This window comes from Acipenser ruthenus, chromosome 10 (assembly GCF_902713425.1).
Source record: "Acipenser ruthenus chromosome 10, fAciRut3.2 maternal haplotype, whole genome shotgun sequence".
Classification (NCBI taxonomy): domain Eukaryota; kingdom Metazoa; phylum Chordata; class Actinopteri; order Acipenseriformes; family Acipenseridae; genus Acipenser; species Acipenser ruthenus.
In genome coordinates this window covers 23,223,202-23,241,462 of record NC_081198.1, presented here as the reverse complement: position 1 = coordinate 23,241,462, position 18,261 = coordinate 23,223,202, and the positions used below count along the sequence as shown (strand labels likewise).

Below are 18,261 nucleotides of genomic sequence, written 5' to 3'. Positions count from 1 at the left end.
CCAGGACCTTCTTAGCAAGCCAGCCAGCCAGCGAGGCACAGTTGTAGTTACCCAAGGCACCTTGCACAGCATAGCAGCTTGGCATGACTATTTGTAAGACGCACTCCGCCAGTTTATGTTTTGTTTTTGGTGTTATGTGTGTGTTTTTGCTTTGTTTTGTTTTCTCCTGCTTAAATTGCACATTTCCCCTCTGGAAGCAGCAGCCCGTTTTTTGGGGGTCTGCTTGTGCTTGGAATTTTGCACCCACCTTTGAATCCCCCTGTGCCGTCCGGGCTGGGGGGCCCCGGGCAAGGGCCAAGTCGCCATCGCTTCTCGGCCTTTTGCAGCAAAAGAAAGCAAAAGAAAGGAGGGCCAAATATAAATACCTGAATGCTGCCCTCCAGCGTCTGAGCCTGCTTCAGCTTCGGGGGTTCCCTGTAAGCGACGAGATAGCCCAGACCAAGCTAGATCTTTCAGTGCTTTGTAGGGAGGAACAACGAAAGGTCATGCACAATGCAAAAGTGCAAAAAATGGAGGAAGACGAAAAGTGTACTCGCTTCTTCTTCCAGAAAACGAGGGAGAAGCAGCACTTGATGTCCTCCATGCTCGACAGCAGGGGGAGGATAGTAGAGGATAGTGAGGGAGTGAAAAAAGTGGTAGAGAACTTCTATAGGGACCTGTATAACATCAAAGCTACAGATGACACCCTGATAGAGTGGTTCCTGAGCCAGTTGGAGCCTGACTCAGTGCAGGACGACGAGGAGGAGGAGATGGACCCAGAACTCACGCTGGAGGAGCTCACCCAGGCGGTTAAGACCATGAACACCGGTAAGACGCCAGGTCCAGATGGCATCCCGGGTGAGTATTACCATCTTTTTTGGGACACGCTAAAAGTCCATTTAGTGGAGGTCTACAGAGCGGTCTACAGGGAGAAGCGGTTGGGCCCTTCTATGCGGGAGAGTGTAATTACTCTCCTTCATAAGAAAGGGGAAGTTAAAGATCTACGGAATTGGCGCCCAATCAGCCTCCTTTGCGTGGATTACAAGATACTAGCCAAAGCTCTGATGCTCCGGCTACAAGTACACCTCCCTTTGGTCATTGGCCCCGACCAGGCTTGTGGCGTCCCAGGGAGGTCCATCACGGATATTTTAATGTTAACAAGGGACATTCTGGCTTATTCTAGAGAACGGAACCATCCCCTCTGCCTGTTCAACCTTGACCAGGAGAAGGCGTTCGATAGGGTAAGCCATGAATATATGTACAAAGTGATGGACCAGATGAAATTCGCTCCTGGACTTAGGGGGTGGGTTAAAACCATCTATACAAACATTAGTACCCGAGTCTTGGTGAACAGGCACCTGACTGGTAAAATATCTATCCAGTCAGGGGTCAGACAGGGTTGCCCACTATCCCCACTGCTATATGTCGTGTGCATTGAACCCCTCCTGCAGGCAATTCGTAGGGATACCAATATAACTGGTTTCCAGCTGCCTGGATCCAACGGGGTCCAGGTCAAAACAACAGCATATATGGACGATGTGTCACTCATTTGCACCAACACATCGTCGGTACCTCGGATTAGTAATATCCTTGGGAAGTACTGCACGGCGACCGGGGCAGTGATTAATAAGTCCAAGAGCGAAGTCTACGTGTCTAAAAATTGGCAGGTAGATAGGGAACTGTCGGACATGTACCCTGTCAAAAAGGACAAAATCAAGATTCTGGGCCTCATTTTCGAGAACAATAGCTCTGGGGCCCAGAGCTGGACGGCGGCCATTAACCAGGTCCGTAAAAAGATTGGCGGATGGAGCACAAGATCCTTAACAATGACGGGTAGAGTATTAATAACCAAGTCTATACTGTTCCCCATCCTCTCTTATGTAGGAAAAATCTTTCCCCCAGACAGGACCACCAAAAAAGTGGTGGACCGCATTATCCACCGCTTTATCTGGGGCAGCAAGATGGAGAGGGTAAAACGAGCCACCCTGAGTAAAGCCGACAAGAAGGGAGGTAAGGGGGTCCCGGACGTTGTGCAGCTCACCCGAGTGCAGGGGCTCACGCAAACTATCAAGAACATCCAGGCCCTGGACAGGAAGGTATGTTACATGAATCGTTTCTATTTTGCCACCTGTCTCAGGGCCTTGGGCCTCTGCACTATTGATAACACCGTGCCGTACTCCTGGGACCCCCCATTGTATTATAGAACCTTAAGGGACACTATATATAAATTGGGCAAAGATAAAGCAAAATTGGCCTCCTGGGAATACAAGGCTGTAACTAAATATCTTGCCGGTTCCCAGGAAATTGAAAAAGTAGCTACTTTCTCCCTCACCCAAAGCCAAAAAATCTGGGAGAATGTGTCTCACAGCTGCCTCAGTAATGTCCAGAAGGATATAGCATGGAACACCGTCCACAGTGCACTCCCCACTCGAGCGTTCATGTTCAGGAGGGGACTAGCCCAAGTAGAAACATGCCCCTATGCAAAGTGCCGCAAGAGAGAAACACCAGCCCATATCTTCTGGGAGTGTGATGTGGCTGGCAGTGTCTGGCTCTCTGTCTCTGTCTTCCTAAACAGGTTTGCTGACACGGCCAAGATGACCGCTGAGACTGTGCTCTATGGGCCTGCGGGAGGAATCACTACCAGCACAGCTAAGTGCGTTTGGCGTGTCATCAATGTTGTCAAGCAGATCCTGTGGGAAGGCCGTAACGTCTGTGTCTATCACAAGCAGGAGCTAGACACTATCACCACGACCAGAAGGGCACAAACTCTTATCAAGGACTTTGTAATTCTGGACATCCGGACCCTCGGGAAGGACAAGGCCTGCGCGGAGTGGAGGATCGCCGGACTTCAGGACGTGAAGATGGAATAAAGGAAAAAACTGGAACCGCTAGCTCCTAGGAGCGGGACTACGGGGCACCGCTAAGCCTTTTATTTATTTTGTCATGCCAGCATTCCGCCCTTTTTAGCTGGCATGACCGTTTTTCAACGGTGCCCTGGTTTTATGTAGTCTTTTGTTTCAGTTTTATGGACTTTTATTTGATTTACGTTGAATGTTTTATTTGATTTTGTTTTGTTTTGTTTTATGTATCTTTAAGATTTTTAATGTAAACTATTAAAAGTTACATTTTAAGTGTTTTAAAATTTTAGAATTTTAACTCACTGTTTTATACACTGTCCCTTTTCCCCTGTCCCTGTTTTAGATCTAGTTTTATGTTCACTTTTGAACCTTTTAGAGAGCACTCCCCGGCCCTCACAAGCACTGGTTTTTTATAGATGGTTCTTTTTTTCCAGTCACTTTTAAAACAGCACAGGTTTTTTTCATGTTGATTTTAATCTGTGTCTGTTTTAACCATGTACAAAGCACAATTGTCTTGGTGTTTTTAAATGTATTTTAAATGCTTTTAAAACAAAATGTATGTCTGTATGCATGAATGTCATCTTTAAAAGAAATGTAAAATGAATGAAAAAAACGAATGGGTGTAAATGTAAAAAATGTAAAATCTCAATAAAAGAGTATTAATATCTGATACGTCCCCTATCAGGGGACCATATATTAAATTGATTTTTGGAATAGGGAGATGGAACAGGGGCTTGCTCCGTCCACTCCACGCATCGGCCCGGTATTGCAGTACCTCCGGGAACGGTGCACACCTTTCTCTAACGTTGGTCAAAGTCAGATCTGGATCTCTCCTGTGAGCATTTTGTCTACCCCTGCTGGAGGGAGAGTGCCAGTGTTGATGCAAGTTTTCCCGCCGTTTTACTTCTTTTTTTTTTCTTTCTCTCTTTCTTTCTTTCTCTCTTTCTTTCTCTCTTTCTCTCTTTCTTTCTCTCTTTCTTGCTGTCTTTCTTTCTTTTATTCACATGTGGTGATGATGTAGACAGCAGCAGGTTGTTTCCTGGGAGCATGCAGCTAACCAGACAAGTGTGGTGGAACATGTCCCTATGCCAGGACCTTCTTAGCAAGCCAGCCAGCCAGCGAGGCACAGTTGTAGTTACCCAAGGCACCTTGCACAGCATTGCAGCTTGGCATGACTATTTGTAAGACGCACTCCGCCAGTTTATGTTTTGTTTTTGGTGTTATGTGTGTGTTTTTGCTTTGTTTTGTTTTCTCCTGCTTAAATTGCACATTTCCCCTCTGGAAGCAGCAGCCCGTTTTTTGGGGGTCTGCTTGTGCTTGGAATTTTGCACCCACCTTTGAATCCCCCTGTGCCGTCCGGGCTGGGGGGCCCCGGGCAAGGGCCAAGTCGCCATCGCTTCTCGGCCTTTTGGCTAAGATCAAGTGTAGTATCTGTTCTTATCAGTTTAATATCTGATACGTCCCCTATCAGGGGACCATATATTAAATTGATTTTTGGAATCGGGAGATGGAACAGGGGCTTGCTCCGTCCACTCCACGCATCGGCCCGGTATTGCAGTACCTCCGGGAACGGTGCACACCTTTCTCTAACGTTGGTCAAAGTCAGATCTGGATCTCTCCTGTGAGCATTTTGTCTACCCCTGCTGGAGGGAGAGTGCCAGTGTTGATGCAAGTTTTCCCGCCGTTTTACTTCTTTTTTTTTTCTTTCTCTCTTTCTTTCTCTCTTTCTCTCTTTCTTTCTCTCTTTCTTTCTTGCTGTCTTTCTTTCTTTTATTCACATGTGGTGATGATGTAGACAGCAGCAGGTTGTTTCCTGGGAGCATGCAGCTAACCAGACAAGTGTGGTGGAACATGTCCCTATGCCAGGACCTTCTTAGCAAGCCAGCCAGCCAGCGAGGCACAGTTGTAGTTACCCAAGGCACCTTGCACAGCATAGCAGCTTGGCATGACTATTTGTAAGACGCACTCCGCCAGTTTATGTTTTGTTTTTGGTGTTATGTGTGTGTTTTTGCTTTGTTTCGTTTTCTCCTGCTTAAATTGCACATTTCTCCTCTGGAAGCAGCAGCCCGTTTTTTGGGGGTCTGCTTGTGCTTGAAATTTTGCACCCACCTTTGAATCCCCCTGTGCCGTCCGGGCTGGGAGGCCCCGGGCAAGGGCCAAGTCGCCATCGCTTCTCGGCCTTTTGGCTAAGATCAAGTGTAGTATCTGTTCTTATCAGTTTAATATCTGATACGTCCCCTATCAGGGGACCATATATTAAATTGATTTTTGGAATCGGGAGATGGAACAGGGGCTTGCTCCGTCCACTCCACGCATCGACCCGGTATTGCAGTACCTCCGGGAACGGTGCACACCTTTCTCTAACGTTGGTCAAAGTCAGATCTGGATCTCTCCTGTGAGCATTTTGTCTACCCCTGCTGGAGGGAGAGTGCCAGTGTTGATGCAAGTTTTCCCGCCGTTTTACTTCTTTTTTTTTCTTTCTCTCTTTCTTTCTTTCTCTCTTTCTTTCTCTCTTTCTCTCTTTCTTTCTCTCTTTCTTTCTTGCTGTCTTTCTTTCTTTTATTCACATGTGGTGATGATGTAGACAGCAGCAGGTTGTTTCCTGGGAGCATGCAGCTAACCAGACAAGTGTGGTGGAACATGTCCCTATGCCAGGACCTTCTTAGCAAGCCAGCCAGCCAGCGAGGCACAGTTGTAGTTACCCAAGGCACCTTGCACAGCATAGCAGCTTGGCATGACTATTTGTAAGACGCACTCCGCCAGTTTATGTTTTGTTTTTGGTGTTATGTGTGTGTTTTTGCTTTGTTTTGTTTTCTCCTGCTTAAATTGCACATTTCCCCTCTGGAAGCAGCAGCCCGTTTTTTTGGGGTCTGCTTGTGCTTGAAATTTTGCACCCACCTTTGAATCCCCCTGTGCCGTCCGGGCTGGGGGGCCCCGGGCAAGGGCCAAGTCGCCATCGCTTCTCGGCCTTTTGGCTAAGATCAAGTGTAGTATCTGTTCTTATCAGTTTAATATCTGATACGTCCCCTATCAGGGGACCATATATTAAATTGATTTTTGGAATCGGGAGATGGAACAGGGGCTTGCTCCGTCCACTCCACGCATCGGCCCGGTATTGCAGTACCTCCGGGAACGGTGCACACCTTTCTCTAACGTTGGTCAAAGTCAGATCTGGATCTCTCCTGTGAGCATTTTGTCTACCCCTGCTGGAGGGAGAGTGCCAGTGTTGATGCAAGTTTTCCCGCCGTTTTACTTCTTTTTTTTTTCTTTCTCTCTTTCTTTCTTTCTCTCTTTCTTTCTCTCTTTCTCTCTTTCTTTCTCTCTTTCTTTCTTGCTGTCTTTCTTTCTTTTATTCACATGTGGTGATGATGTAGACAGCAGCAGGTTGTTTCCTGGGAGCATGCAGCTAACCAGACAAGTGTGGTGGAACATGTCCCTATGCCAGTACCTTCTTAGCAAGCCAGCCAGCCAGCGAGGCACAGTTGTAGTTACCCAAGGCACCTTGCACAGCATAGCAGCTTGGCATGACTATGTGTAAGACGCACTCCGCCAGTTTATGTTTTGTTTTTGGTGTTATGTGTGTGTTTTTGCTTTGTTTTGTTTTCTCCTGCTTAAATTGCACATTTCCCCTCTGGAAGCAGCAGCCCGTTTTTTGGGGGTCTGCTTGTGCATGGAATTTTGCACCCACCTTTGAATCCCCCTGTGCCGTCCGGGCTGGGGGGCCCCGGGCAAGGGCCAAGTCGCCATCGCTTCTCGGCCTTTTGGCTAAGATCAAGTGTAGTATCTGTTCTTATCAGTTTAATATCTGATACATCCCCTATCAGGGGACCATATATTAAATTGATTTTTGGAATCGGGAGATGGAACAGGGGCTTGCTCCGTCCACTCCACGCATCGGCCCGGTATTGCAGTACCTCCGGGAACGGTGCACACCTTTCTCTAACGTTGGTCAAAGTCAGATCTGGATCTCTCCTGTGAGCATTTTGTCTACCCCTGCTGGAGGGAGAGTGCCAGTGTTGATGCAAGTTTTCCCGCCGTTTTACTTCTTTTTTTTTTCTTTCTCTCTTTCTTTCTTTCTCTCTTTCTTTCTCTCTTTCTCTCTTTCTTTCTCTCTTTCTTTCTTGCTGTCTTTCTTTCTTTTATTCACATGTGGTGATGATGTAGACAGCAGCAGGTTGTTTCCTGGGAGCATGCAGCTAACCAGACAAGTGTGGTGGAACATGTCCCTATGCCAGGACCTTCTTAGCAAGCCAGCCAGCCAGCGAGGCACAGTTGTAGTTACCCAAGGCACCTTGCACAGCATAGCAGCTTGGCATGACTATTTGTAAGACGCACTCCGCCAGTTTATGTTTTGTTTTTGGTGTTATGTGTGTGTTTTTGCTTTGTTTTGTTTTCTCCTGCTTAAATTGCACATTTCCCCTCTGGAAGCAGCAGCCCGTTTTTTGGGGGTCTGCTTGTGCTTGGAATTTTGCACCCACCTTTGAATCCCCCTGTGCCGTCCGGGCTGGGGGGCCCCGGGCAAGGGCCAAGTCGCCATCGCTTCTCGGCCTTTTGGCTAAGATCAAGTGTAGTATCTGTTCTTATCAGTTTAATATCTGATACGTCCCCTATCAGGGGACCATATATTAAATTGATTTTTGGAATCGGGAGATGGAACAGGGGCTTGCTCCGTCCACTCCACGCATCGGCCCGGTATTGCAGTACCTCCGGGAACGGTGCACACCTTTCTCTAACGTTGGTCAAAGTCAGATCTGGATCTCTCCTGTGAGCATTTTGTCTACCCCTGCTGGAGGGAGAGTGCCAGTGTTGATGCAAGTTTTCCCGCCGTTTTACTTCTTTTTTTTTCTTTCTCTCTTTCTTTCTTTCTCTTTCTTTCTCTCTTTCTTTCTTGCTGTCTTTCTTTCTTTTATTCACATGTGGTGATGATGTAGACAGCAGCAGTTTGTTTCCTGGGAGCATGCAGCTAACCAGACAAGTGTGGTGGAACATGTCCCTATGCCAGGTCCTTCTTAGCCAGCCATATACTCTGGCTTCTCTTCAGTTCGAATAAATCTTTCTAAGACTAAGGCTTAGAGGGTAGTGGCATTGCCCGCTCCCTCCGAGGGTCTGTGAGAGGTTTGTTCGGGTGAGGAGGAACAGAATTTTTTTTATTTTTGACTGGCTTTCTTCAGCTCGGCAACTTTTTGGAAGACTAATGCTCAGTCTGGTTTTGGCTTGCCCAATCCAGGCCGAGGGTCTTTCAAGATTTTGTTGACTGTTGAGAGCAGTTTTTTCTTTTTCAGGCGGTTCCCGTTTTTTTCTTTTTCAGGCGGTTCCGGCTTTTCCAGACGTTCCTGGAGTTAGAGAGAAGGAGGACCTACCATCCAGACGACCTTTGAGGACCCTTTGATGACCTAGACGACCTCATCCCCAGCCCTTGATTGTAATCGAGATCCAGACCGAGAGAGCAGCAGGCGCCCAGCAGAGGGCGCCATCTGGGAGGAGCAGAGGGCGGCCCCGGACCCCGAGGAGGCGTCACAGCCACGATTCTTCCTACGTGGTCTCGGTGCCAAGCAGCGCCCCCTACTCCGCCAGGGAAGGACACCGTTCACCTGGGGAGGGGGTCCCTCTTGCGAGGCGACCATCTCCTCAGGGACTAAAGTAATAGTTCCTTCAACTGCCCAGATTTGCTGCTTACGTTGTCTCTTTTCCGTAGAGAGAGACAACCCGGACGTCCAGAGGCTTCTCCCACCCCAATCGGAGGAGCCAGCTGAAGGATGGCGTTCCGGGCCAATCCAGGAAGCCAGGAGGCACAATGCGGTGCGCTTCACAAGAAACAAGCAAGATGAAACGGAACCAGGACTGACGAGACTGGAGTTCAGCCGGACCATTCTTCAGAGGGGTATGGGTTTTTCCCCTTCTGACTTGAATTGTTTGGTGAAATTGCCAGGGCTTAAGGAAGTGTTTGAGGTCAGTTTTAGGAACCCCCAAAAGTTACAAGAAATGTGGTCCTTTTGGGGGGAGAATAAATATCTCGCTCCATACAAAGAATTTTGTGTGGATGCACTGACAGACAGAGAAATGAAAGTTGTTACTGTCCAATTTTTCAATGAGGCTGTTAGCGACTATGATATTACAACATGGCTTAAACGCTATGGGAGGGTGTCATCAGAAGGGAGGAAAATTACAGACGAAGATGGGGTTTGGACAGGAGCCAGAAAGTGGCTGGTACGCCTTAATGTTGATCCATCGGGCATTGGAGGCGTCCGCCACATTCCAAACTCCATAGTGTTAGGGCCCAACAGAGGGCTGGTATTCTATAATGGGATGCCAAAACTCTGCAGGAAATGTGGGGAATTAGGACACCTGGCGGCCGCATGTACTGTAGTCAAGTGCAGGAACTGCGGCGCCCCCCACGAGACCAGCCACTGCAGAGAAGAGAGGCAGTGCAATTTGTGTGGAAAGAAGGGGCACCTGTTTAAGGACTGCCCCTCTTCCTATGCCAACATGGCCAGAGCCAGCAAGGCAAATACGAACAAGCCTAGGCCTGAGCAGGAAGAGGGAACAAATAACAAAGATCAGTCCACATCACCACCAACAGTATCCAAAACCCAGACTCCAGCACCACCATCATCACCAGCACCCCCCTCACCCCCCCGCCCCCGAGACATGTCCCGTTTTACGAGGACCCCTTCCCCCAGCCCAGAGAGAGAGTACAACAGCTACTCCACTAGCTCCTCCAGTAGCTCCTCTGATACAGAACACGAGGCAGGGAGGGAGCCCGGACCCAGCAGCGCCCCCCCCTGAGTAGGGCCCTCTCAGAGCCAGCACTCCCCCTCGGCTCTCGTTATGACGCCATAAGGATTGAGTCCGTGGGGGAGGAAAGCGAAAGCGACAGTGAAAGTGAGAGTGAAAAGGAGGGGAAGGGAATGAAGAACCAGCAGAGGGTGGGGAAAAGAAAGGGTAGAGACGATGGGGGGAAAAGAAAGAAGATCAAGATCAAAGACAGCAAGTTGCAGGTGGCCCCCATAGATCCAAAACCAGATAATGTCCACACAAAGTCCCCAGTCTTGCCCTCGCAGGCAGAGACGGAGGCGAGTGGGACGGCTACACTGCCGTCTAGTGGGCAGGTAGCAGCCAGCCAGGGCATCCCCAGCCAGCCTTCCCAGTCGTTGGCACAAACCCTAGCACACCTCGCAGAAGAGGTGTTCACTAATGCACCGAGGGAGAGGTCGGGGTCAACACCTTCCCTGACCAGCAGTACCTCGGTAGCAATGACCCTCTTCAAGCGAAGGGCCTCCCTTCAAAGCATCCTTGACCCCCTCCCTTGTATGGGCAAAACCAGGGGCCCCCTAGAGGTCCTCCTAGATACAGCACTGGAGGACATGGGAATACCCCTGGACGCGGTAAGCCAGAAGTCTGCTAACAGCTCCAATTCAGCAGACGGTAACAGCCAAAGAATGCTGTCTGTCATAACCCCCCCCCAGGACAAAGCTGACCCACACGTTCCGAGGGGCCCTGAGCAAGTTCCACCAGACTTACCTTGTGGGGAGTTGAATAGCCCAAACAACTCCACGTACTGTGCATATAAAGATGGTGCCTTCTTGGACGAGGCAGCAGTGAGTACCTTCTCAGGGGTGATGGGAGTTGCAAATAAGCCCAAGCCCCCTCGAAGCAAGCGTAGAGCTAAGAGTAGGAAGAGTGTCCCGACCTCCCAATCATAGTCGCTATGGGGTGGACGCAGCGACTCCTTTTCTTGTTAGCTACCCTGATGGCCCTGATATGTGTGTCTGTTAATGTCAGGAGCATCAGGGAGACACAAAAAAGATTTGATGTACTAAACTATCTAGCTAACTTGAAAGCAGATCTCATCTTTCTGCAGGAGTGTGGTATTTCGTCGAGCCATGATTATAGGGACCTGAAGGAGAGTTGGACCCTGGGGGACTCCTTCTGGTCGGGCTCCAACATAGCCAGAGCCGACGGAGTAGGTATCCTGTTTAAAAACCCTTTTATTACCTCCCGCAGCAGCAGGGAGGTAGAACCTGGTAGAATTCTGAGCGTGGATGTGACATACAACAACACTCCCCTCAGACTGGTCAATGTCTACGCACCCACTAACCAAAACGATAGAGTTCAATTTTTTCCACAGCTGCGTCCACTCCTGCTGGGGAACGTACCCGTCATCGTGTCAGGTGACTTCAATTGTGCTCTGAGGGACGTAGACCAGAGCAGGCCACGCAACGACCGCTCTAGTAGAGTTTTGTCCTCCGTAATATCTGATTTCTCCCTGTGTGATGCAGGTAAGGACCTGGTGCCTCCCTTTACCTGGGTGAGCTCATCTGGGACCTCCTTCTCCCGTATAGATCTCGTCCTGCATACCAGCTCCCTTACGAAGACGGCAGTAGACACCCAGGCCGTCTTCTTCTCTGACCATAGGCTCCTGCAGGTAACATTGCAGGTCCCTCAGACCTCCCAGATGGGGTCAGGGGTCTGGAAATTAAATACCTCCTTACTCGATGACCCCTCCATAGCTGCAGCCTATAAGAGCAGGCTTGTTGAGTGGACCACTTTGCGTGACCTATTCAACTCCCCTATAGAGTGGTGGGAGATGGTCAAAATCAGAACTAAGGGTTATTTCATAGCAGCAGGCAAGAGGAAAGCAAATGAAAGGAGAGCCAAATATAAATACCTGAATGCTGCCCTCCAGCGTCTGAGCCTGCTTCAGCTTCGGGGGTTCCCTGTAAGCGACGAGATAGCCCAGACCAAGCTAGATCTTTCAGTGCTTTGTAGGGAGGAACAACGAAAGGTCATGCACAATGCAAAAGTGCAAAAAATGGAGGAAGACGAAAAGTGTACTCGCTTCTTCTTCCAGAAAACGAGGGAGAAGCGGCACTTGATGTCCTCCATGCTCGACAGCAGGGGGAGGATAGTAGAGGATAGTGAGGGAGTGAAAAAAGTGGTAGAGAACTTCTATAGGGACCTGTATAACATCAAAGCTACAGATGACACCCTGATAGAGTGGTTCCTGAGCCAGTTGGAGCCTGACTCAGTGCGGGACGACGAGGAGGAGGAGAAGGACCCAGAACTCACGCTGGAGGAGCTCACCCAGGCGGTTAAGACCATGAACACCGGTAAGACGCCAGGTCCAGATGGCATCCCGGGTGAGTATTACCATCTTTTTTGGGACACGCTAAAAGTCCATTTAGCGGAGGTCTACAGAGCGGTCTACAGGGAGAAGCGGTTGGGCCCTTCTATGCGGGAGAGTGTAATTACTCTCCTTCATAAGAAAGGGGAAGTTAAAGATCTACGGAATTGGCGCCCAATCAGCCTCCTTTGCGTGGATTACAAGATACTAGCCAAAGCTCTGATGCTCCGGCTACAAGTACACCTCCCTTTGGTCATTGGCCCCGACCAGGCTTGTGGCGTCCCAGGGAGGTCCATCACGGATATTTTAATGTTAACAAGGGACATTCTGGCTTATTCTAGAGAACGGAACCATCCCCTCTGCCTGTTCAACCTTGACCAGGAGAAGGCGTTCGATAGGGTAAGCCATGAATATATGTACAAAGTGATGGACCAGATGAAATTCGCTCCTGGACTTAGGGAGTGGGTTAAAACCATATATACAAACATTAGTACCCGAGTCTTGGTGAACAGGCACCTGACTGGTAAAATATCTATCCAGTCAGGGGTCAGACAGGGTTGCCCACTATCCCCACTGCTATATGTCGTGTGCATTGAACCCCTCCTGCAGGCAATTCGTAGGGATACCAATATAACTGGTTTCCAGCTGCCTGGATCCAACGGGGTCCAGGTCAAAACAACAGCATATATGGACGATGTGTCACTCATTTGCACCAACACATCGTCGGTACCTCGGATTAGTAATATCCTTGAGAAGTACTGCACGGCGACCGGGGCAGTGATTAATAAGTCCAAGAGCGAAGTCTACGTGTCTAAAAATTGGCAGGTAGATAGGGAACTGTCGGACATGTACCCTGTCAAAAAGGACAAAATCAAGATTCTGGGCCTCATTTTCGAGAACAATAGCTCGGGGGCCCAGAGCTGGACGGCGGCCATTAACCAGGTCCGTAAAAAGATTGGCGGATGGAGCACAAGATCCTTAACAATGACGGGTAGAGTATTAATAACCAAGTCTATACTGTTCCCCATCCTCTCTTATGTAGGAAAAATCTTTCCCCCAGACAGGACCACCAAAAAAGTGGTGGACCGCATTATCCACCGCTTTATCTGGGGCAGCAAGATGGAGAGGGTAAAACAAGCCACTCTGAGTAAAGCCGACAAGAAGGGAGGTAAGGGGGTCCCGGACGTTGTGCAGCTCACCCGAGTGCAGGGGCTCACGCAAACTATCAAGAACATCCAGGCCCTGGACAGGAAGGTATGTTACATGAATCGTTTCTATTTTGCCACCTGTCTCAGGGCCTTGGGCCTCTGCACTATTGATAACACCGTGCCGTACTCCTGGGACCCCCCATTGTATTATAGAACCTTAAGGGACACTATATATAAATTGGGCTTAGATAAAGCAAAATTGGCCTCCTGGGAATACAAGGCTGTAACTAAATATCTTGCCGGTTCCCAGGAAATTGAAAAAGTAGCTACTTTCTCCCTCACCCAAAGCCAAAAAATCTGGGAGAATGTGTCTCACAGCTGCCTCAGTAATGTCCAGAAGGATATAGCATGGAACACCGTCCACAGTGCACTCCCCACTCGAGCGTTCATGTTCAGGAGGGGACTAGCCCAAGTAGAAACATGCCCCTATGCAAAGTGCCGCAAGAGAGAAACACCAGCCCATATCTTCTGGGAGTGTGATGTGGCTGGCAGTGTCTGGCTCTCTGTCTCTGTCTTCCTAAACAGGTTTGCTGACACGGCCAAGATGACCGCTGAGACTGTGCTCTATGGGCCTGCGGGAGGAATCACTACCAGCACAGCTAAGTGCGTTTGGCGTGTCATCAATGTTGTCAAGCAGATCCTGTGGGAAGGCCGTAACGTCTGTGTCTATCACAAGCAGGAGCTAGACACTATCACCACGACCAGAAGGGCACAAACTCTTATCAAGGACTTTGTAATTCTGGACATCCGGACCCTCCTGCGCGGAGTGGAGGATCGCCGGACTTCAGGACGTGAAGATGGAATAAAGGAAAAAACTGGAACCGCTAGCTCCTAGGAGCGGGACTACGGGGCACCGCTAAGCCTTTTATTTATTTTGTCATGCCAGCATTCCGCCCTTTTTAGCTGGCATGACCGTTTTTCAACGGTGCCCTGGTTTTATGTAGTCTTTTTGTTTCAGTTTTATGCACCTTTGATTTAATTTGAATGTTTTATTTGATTTTGTTTTGTTTTGTTTTATGTATCTTTAAGATTTTTAATGTAAACTATTAAAAGTTACATTTTAAGTGTTTTAAAATTTTAGAATTTTAACTCACTGTTTATACACTGTCCCTTTTCCCCTGTCCCTGTTTTAGATCTAGGTTTATGTTCACTTTTTTAGAGAGCACTCCCCGGCCCTCACAAGCACTGGTTTTTTATAGATGGTTCTTTTTTTCCAGTCACTTTTAAAACAGCACAGGTTTTTTTCATGTTGATTTTAATCTGTGTCTGTTTTAACCATGTACAAAGCACAATTGTCTTGGTGTTTTTAAATGTATTTTAAATGCTTTTAAAACAAAATGTATGTCTGTATGCATGAATGTCATCTTTAAAAGAAATGTAAAATGAATGAAAAAAACGAATGGGTGTAAATGTAAAAAATGTAAAATCTCAATAAAAGAGTATTAATATCTGATACGTCCCCTATCAGGGGACCATATATTAAATTGATTTTTGGAATCGGGAGATGGAACAGGGGCTTGCTCCGTCCACTCCACGCATCGGCCCGGTATTGTAGTTCCTCCGGGAACGGTGCACACCTTTCTCTAACGTTGGTCAAAGTCAGATCTGGATCTCTCCTGTGAGCATTTTGTCTACCCCTGCTGGAGGGAGAGTGCCAGTGTTGATGCAAGTTTTCCCGCCGTTTTACTTCTTTTTTTTTCTTTTTCTCTTTCTTTCTTTCTCTTTCTTTCTCTCTTTCTTTCTTGCTGTCTTTCTTTCTTTTATTCACATGTGGTGATGATGTAGACAGCAGCAGTTTGTTTCCTGGGAGCATGCAGCTAACCAGACAAGTGTGGTGGAACATGTCCCTATGCCAGGTCCTTCTTAGCCAGCCATATACTCTGGCTTCTCTACAGTTCGAATAAATCTTTCTAAGACTAAGGCTTAGAGGGTAGTGGCATTGCCCGCTCCCTCCGAGGGTCTGTGAGAGGTTTGTTCGGGTGAGGAGGAACAGAATTTTTTTTATTTTTGACTGGCTTTCTTCAGCTCGGCAACTTTTTGGAAGACTAATGCTCAGTCTGGTTTTGGCTTGCCCAATCCAGGCCGAGGGTCTTTCAAGATTTTGTTGACTGTTGAGAGCAGTTTTTTCTTTTTCAGGCGGTTCCCGTTTTTTTCTTTTTCAGGCGGTTCCGGCTTTTCCAGACGTTCCTGGAGTTAGAGAGAAGGAGGACCTACCATCCAGACGACCTTTGAGGACCCTTTGATGACCTAGACGACCTCATCCCCAGCCCTTGATTGTAATCGAGATCCAGACCGAGAGAGCAGCAGGCGCCCAGCAGAGGGCGCCATCTGGGAGGAGCAGAGGGCGGCCCCGGACCCCGAGGAGGCGTCACAGCCACGATTCTTCCTACGTGGTCTCGGTGCCAAGCAGCGCCCCCTACTCCGCCAGGGAAGGACACCGTTCACCTGGGGAGGGGGTCCCTCTTGCGAGGCGACCATCTCCTCAGGGACTAAAGTAATAGTTCCTTCAACTGCCCAGATTTGCTGCTTACGTTGTCTCTTTTCCGTAGAGAGAGACAACCCGGACGTCCAGAGGCTTCTCCCACCCCAATCGGAGGAGCCAGCTGAAGGATGGCGTTCCGGCCAACCCAGGAAACCAGGAGGCACAATGCGGTGCGCTTCACAAGAAACAAGCAAGATGAAACGGAACCAGGACTGACGAGACTGGAGTTCAGCCGGACCATTCTTCAGAGGGGTATGGGTTTTCCCCTTCTGACTTGAATTGTTTGGTGAAATTGCCAGGGCTTAAGGAAGTGTTTGAGGTCAGTTTTAGGAACCCCCAAAAGTTACAAGAAATGTGGTCCTTTTGGGGGGAGAATAAATATCTCGCTCCATACAAAGAATTTTGTGTGGATGCACTGACAGACAGAGAAATGAAAGTTGTTACTGTCCAATTTTTCAATGAGGCTGTTAGCGACTATGATATTACAACATGGCTTAACCGCTATGGGAGGGTGTCATCAGAAGGGAGGAAAATTACAGACGAAGATGGGGTTTGGACAGGAGCCAGAAAGTGGCTGGTACGCCTTAATGTTGATCCATCGGGCATTGGAGGCGTCCGCCACATTCCAAACTCCATAGTGTTAGGGCCCAACAGAGGGCTGGTATTCTATAATGGGATGCCAAAACTCTGCAGGAAATGTGGGGAATTAGGACACCTGGCGGCCGCGTGTACTGTAGTCAAGTGCAGGAACTGCGGCGCCCCCCACGAGACCAGCCACTGCAGAGAAGAGAGGCAGTGCAATTTGTGTGGAAAGAAGGGGCACCTGTTTAAGGACTGCCCCTCTTCCTATGCCAACATGGCCAGAGCCAGCAAGGCAAACATGAACAAGCCTAGGCCTGAGCAGGAAGAGGGAGCAAGTAACAAAGATCAGTCCACATCACCACCAACAGTATCCAAGACCCAGACTCCAGCACCACCATCATCACCAGCACCCCCCTCACCCCCCCGCCCCCGAGACATGTCCCGTTTTACGAGGACCCCTTCCCCCAGCCCAGAGAGAGAGTACAACAGCCACTCCACTAGCTCCTCCAGTAGCTCCTCTGATGCAGAACACGAGGCAGGGAGGGAGCCCGGACCCAGCAGCGGCCCCCCCCTGAGTAGGGCCCTCTCAGCGCCAGCACTCCCCCTCGGCTCTCGTTATGACGCCATAAGGATTGAGTCCGTGGGGGAGGAAAGCGAAAGCGACAGTGAAAGTGAGAGTGAGAAGGAGGGGAAGGGAGTGAAGAACCAGCAGAGGGTGGGGAAAAGAAAGGGTAGAGACGAGGGGGGGAAAAGAAAGAAGATCAGGATCAAAGACAGCAAGTTGCAGGTGGCCCCCATAGATCCAAAACCAGCTAATGTCCACACAAAGTCCCCAGTCTTGCCCTCGCAGGCAGAGACGGAGGCGAGTGGGACGGCTACACTGCCGCCTAGTGGGCAGGTAGCAGCCAGCCAGGGCATCCCCAGCCAGCCTTCCCAGTCGTTGGCACAAACCCTAGCACACCTCGCAGAAGAGGTGTTCACTAATGCACCGAGGGAGAGGTCGGGGTCAACACCTTCCCTGACCAGCAGTACCTCGGTAGCAATGACCCTCTTCAAGCGAAGGGCCTCCCTTCAAAGCATCCTTGACCCCCTCCCTTGTATGGGCAAAACCAGGGGCCCCCTAGAGGTCCTCCTAGATACAGCACTGGAGGACATGGGAATACCCCTGGACGCGGTAAGCCAGAAGTCTGCTAACAGCTCCAATTCAACAGACGGTAACAGCCAAAGAATGCTGTCTGTCATAACCCCCCCCAGGACAAAGCTGACCCACACGTTCCGAGGGGCCCTGAGCAAGTTCCACCAGACTTACCTTGTGGGGAGTTGAATAGCCCCAACAACTCCACGTACTGTGCATATAAAGACGGTGCCTTCTTGGACGAGGCAGCAGTGAGTACCTTCTCAGGGGTGATGGGAGTTGCAAATAAGCCCAAGCCCCCTCGAAGCAAGCGTAGAGCTAAGAGTAGGAAGAGTGTCCCGACCTCCCAATCATAGTCGCTATGGGGTGGACGCAGCGACTCCTTTTCTTGTTAGCTACCCTGATGGCCCTGATATGTGTGTCTGTTAATGTCAGGAGCATCAGGGAGACACAAAAAAGATTTGATGTACTAAACTATCTAGCTAACTTGAAAGCAGATCTCATCTTTCTGCAGGAGTGTGATATTTCGTCGAGCCCTGATTATAGGGACCTGAAGGAGAGTTGGACCCTGGGGGACTCCTTCTGGTCGGGCTCCAACATAGCCAGAGCCGACGGAGTAGGTATCCTGTTTAAAAACCCATTTATTACCTCCCGCAGCAGCAGGGAGGTAGAACCTGGTAGAATTCTGAGCGTGGATGTGACATACAACAAAACTCCCCTCAGACTGGTCAATGTCTACGCACCCACTAACCAAAACGAAAGAGTTCAATTTTTTCCACAGCTGCGTCCACTCCTGCTGGGGAACGTACCCGTCATCGTGTCAGGTGACTTCAATTGTGCTCTGAGGGACGTAGACCGGAGCAGGCCACGCAACGACCGCTCTAGTAGAGTTT

At 49.3% G+C, this 18,261-nt stretch overlaps 5 non-coding genes and 2 pseudogenes across 5 annotated transcripts; all 7 read left to right on the top strand.

Moving 5' to 3' along the window:
- Window positions 1-3,479: 3,479 nt before the first annotated feature.
- On the top strand, window positions 3,480-3,634 carry LOC131738632 (U2 spliceosomal RNA; annotated as a pseudogene).
- Window positions 3,635-4,229: 595 nt separating this feature from the next.
- Window positions 4,230-4,420, top strand: LOC131739168 (U2 spliceosomal RNA). The gene has a single exon (XR_009330335.1). It is a non-coding gene; the product is annotated as a U2 spliceosomal RNA (small nuclear RNA).
- A 583-nt stretch (window positions 4,421-5,003) lies between these two features.
- On the top strand, window positions 5,004-5,194 carry LOC131738995 (U2 spliceosomal RNA). Its single transcript, XR_009330163.1, has one exon. It is a non-coding gene; the product is annotated as a U2 spliceosomal RNA (small nuclear RNA).
- A 598-nt stretch (window positions 5,195-5,792) lies between these two features.
- Window positions 5,793-5,983, top strand: LOC131739167 (U2 spliceosomal RNA). Its single transcript, XR_009330334.1, has one exon. It is a non-coding gene; the product is annotated as a U2 spliceosomal RNA (small nuclear RNA).
- A 599-nt stretch (window positions 5,984-6,582) lies between these two features.
- On the top strand, window positions 6,583-6,773 carry LOC131738219 (U2 spliceosomal RNA). The gene has a single exon (XR_009329783.1). It is a non-coding gene; the product is annotated as a U2 spliceosomal RNA (small nuclear RNA).
- Window positions 6,774-7,372: 599 nt separating this feature from the next.
- Window positions 7,373-7,563, top strand: LOC131739166 (U2 spliceosomal RNA). The gene has a single exon (XR_009330333.1). It is a non-coding gene; the product is annotated as a U2 spliceosomal RNA (small nuclear RNA).
- A 7,031-nt stretch (window positions 7,564-14,594) lies between these two features.
- Window positions 14,595-14,749, top strand: LOC131738764 (U2 spliceosomal RNA; annotated as a pseudogene).
- Window positions 14,750-18,261: the final 3,512 nt, after the last annotated feature.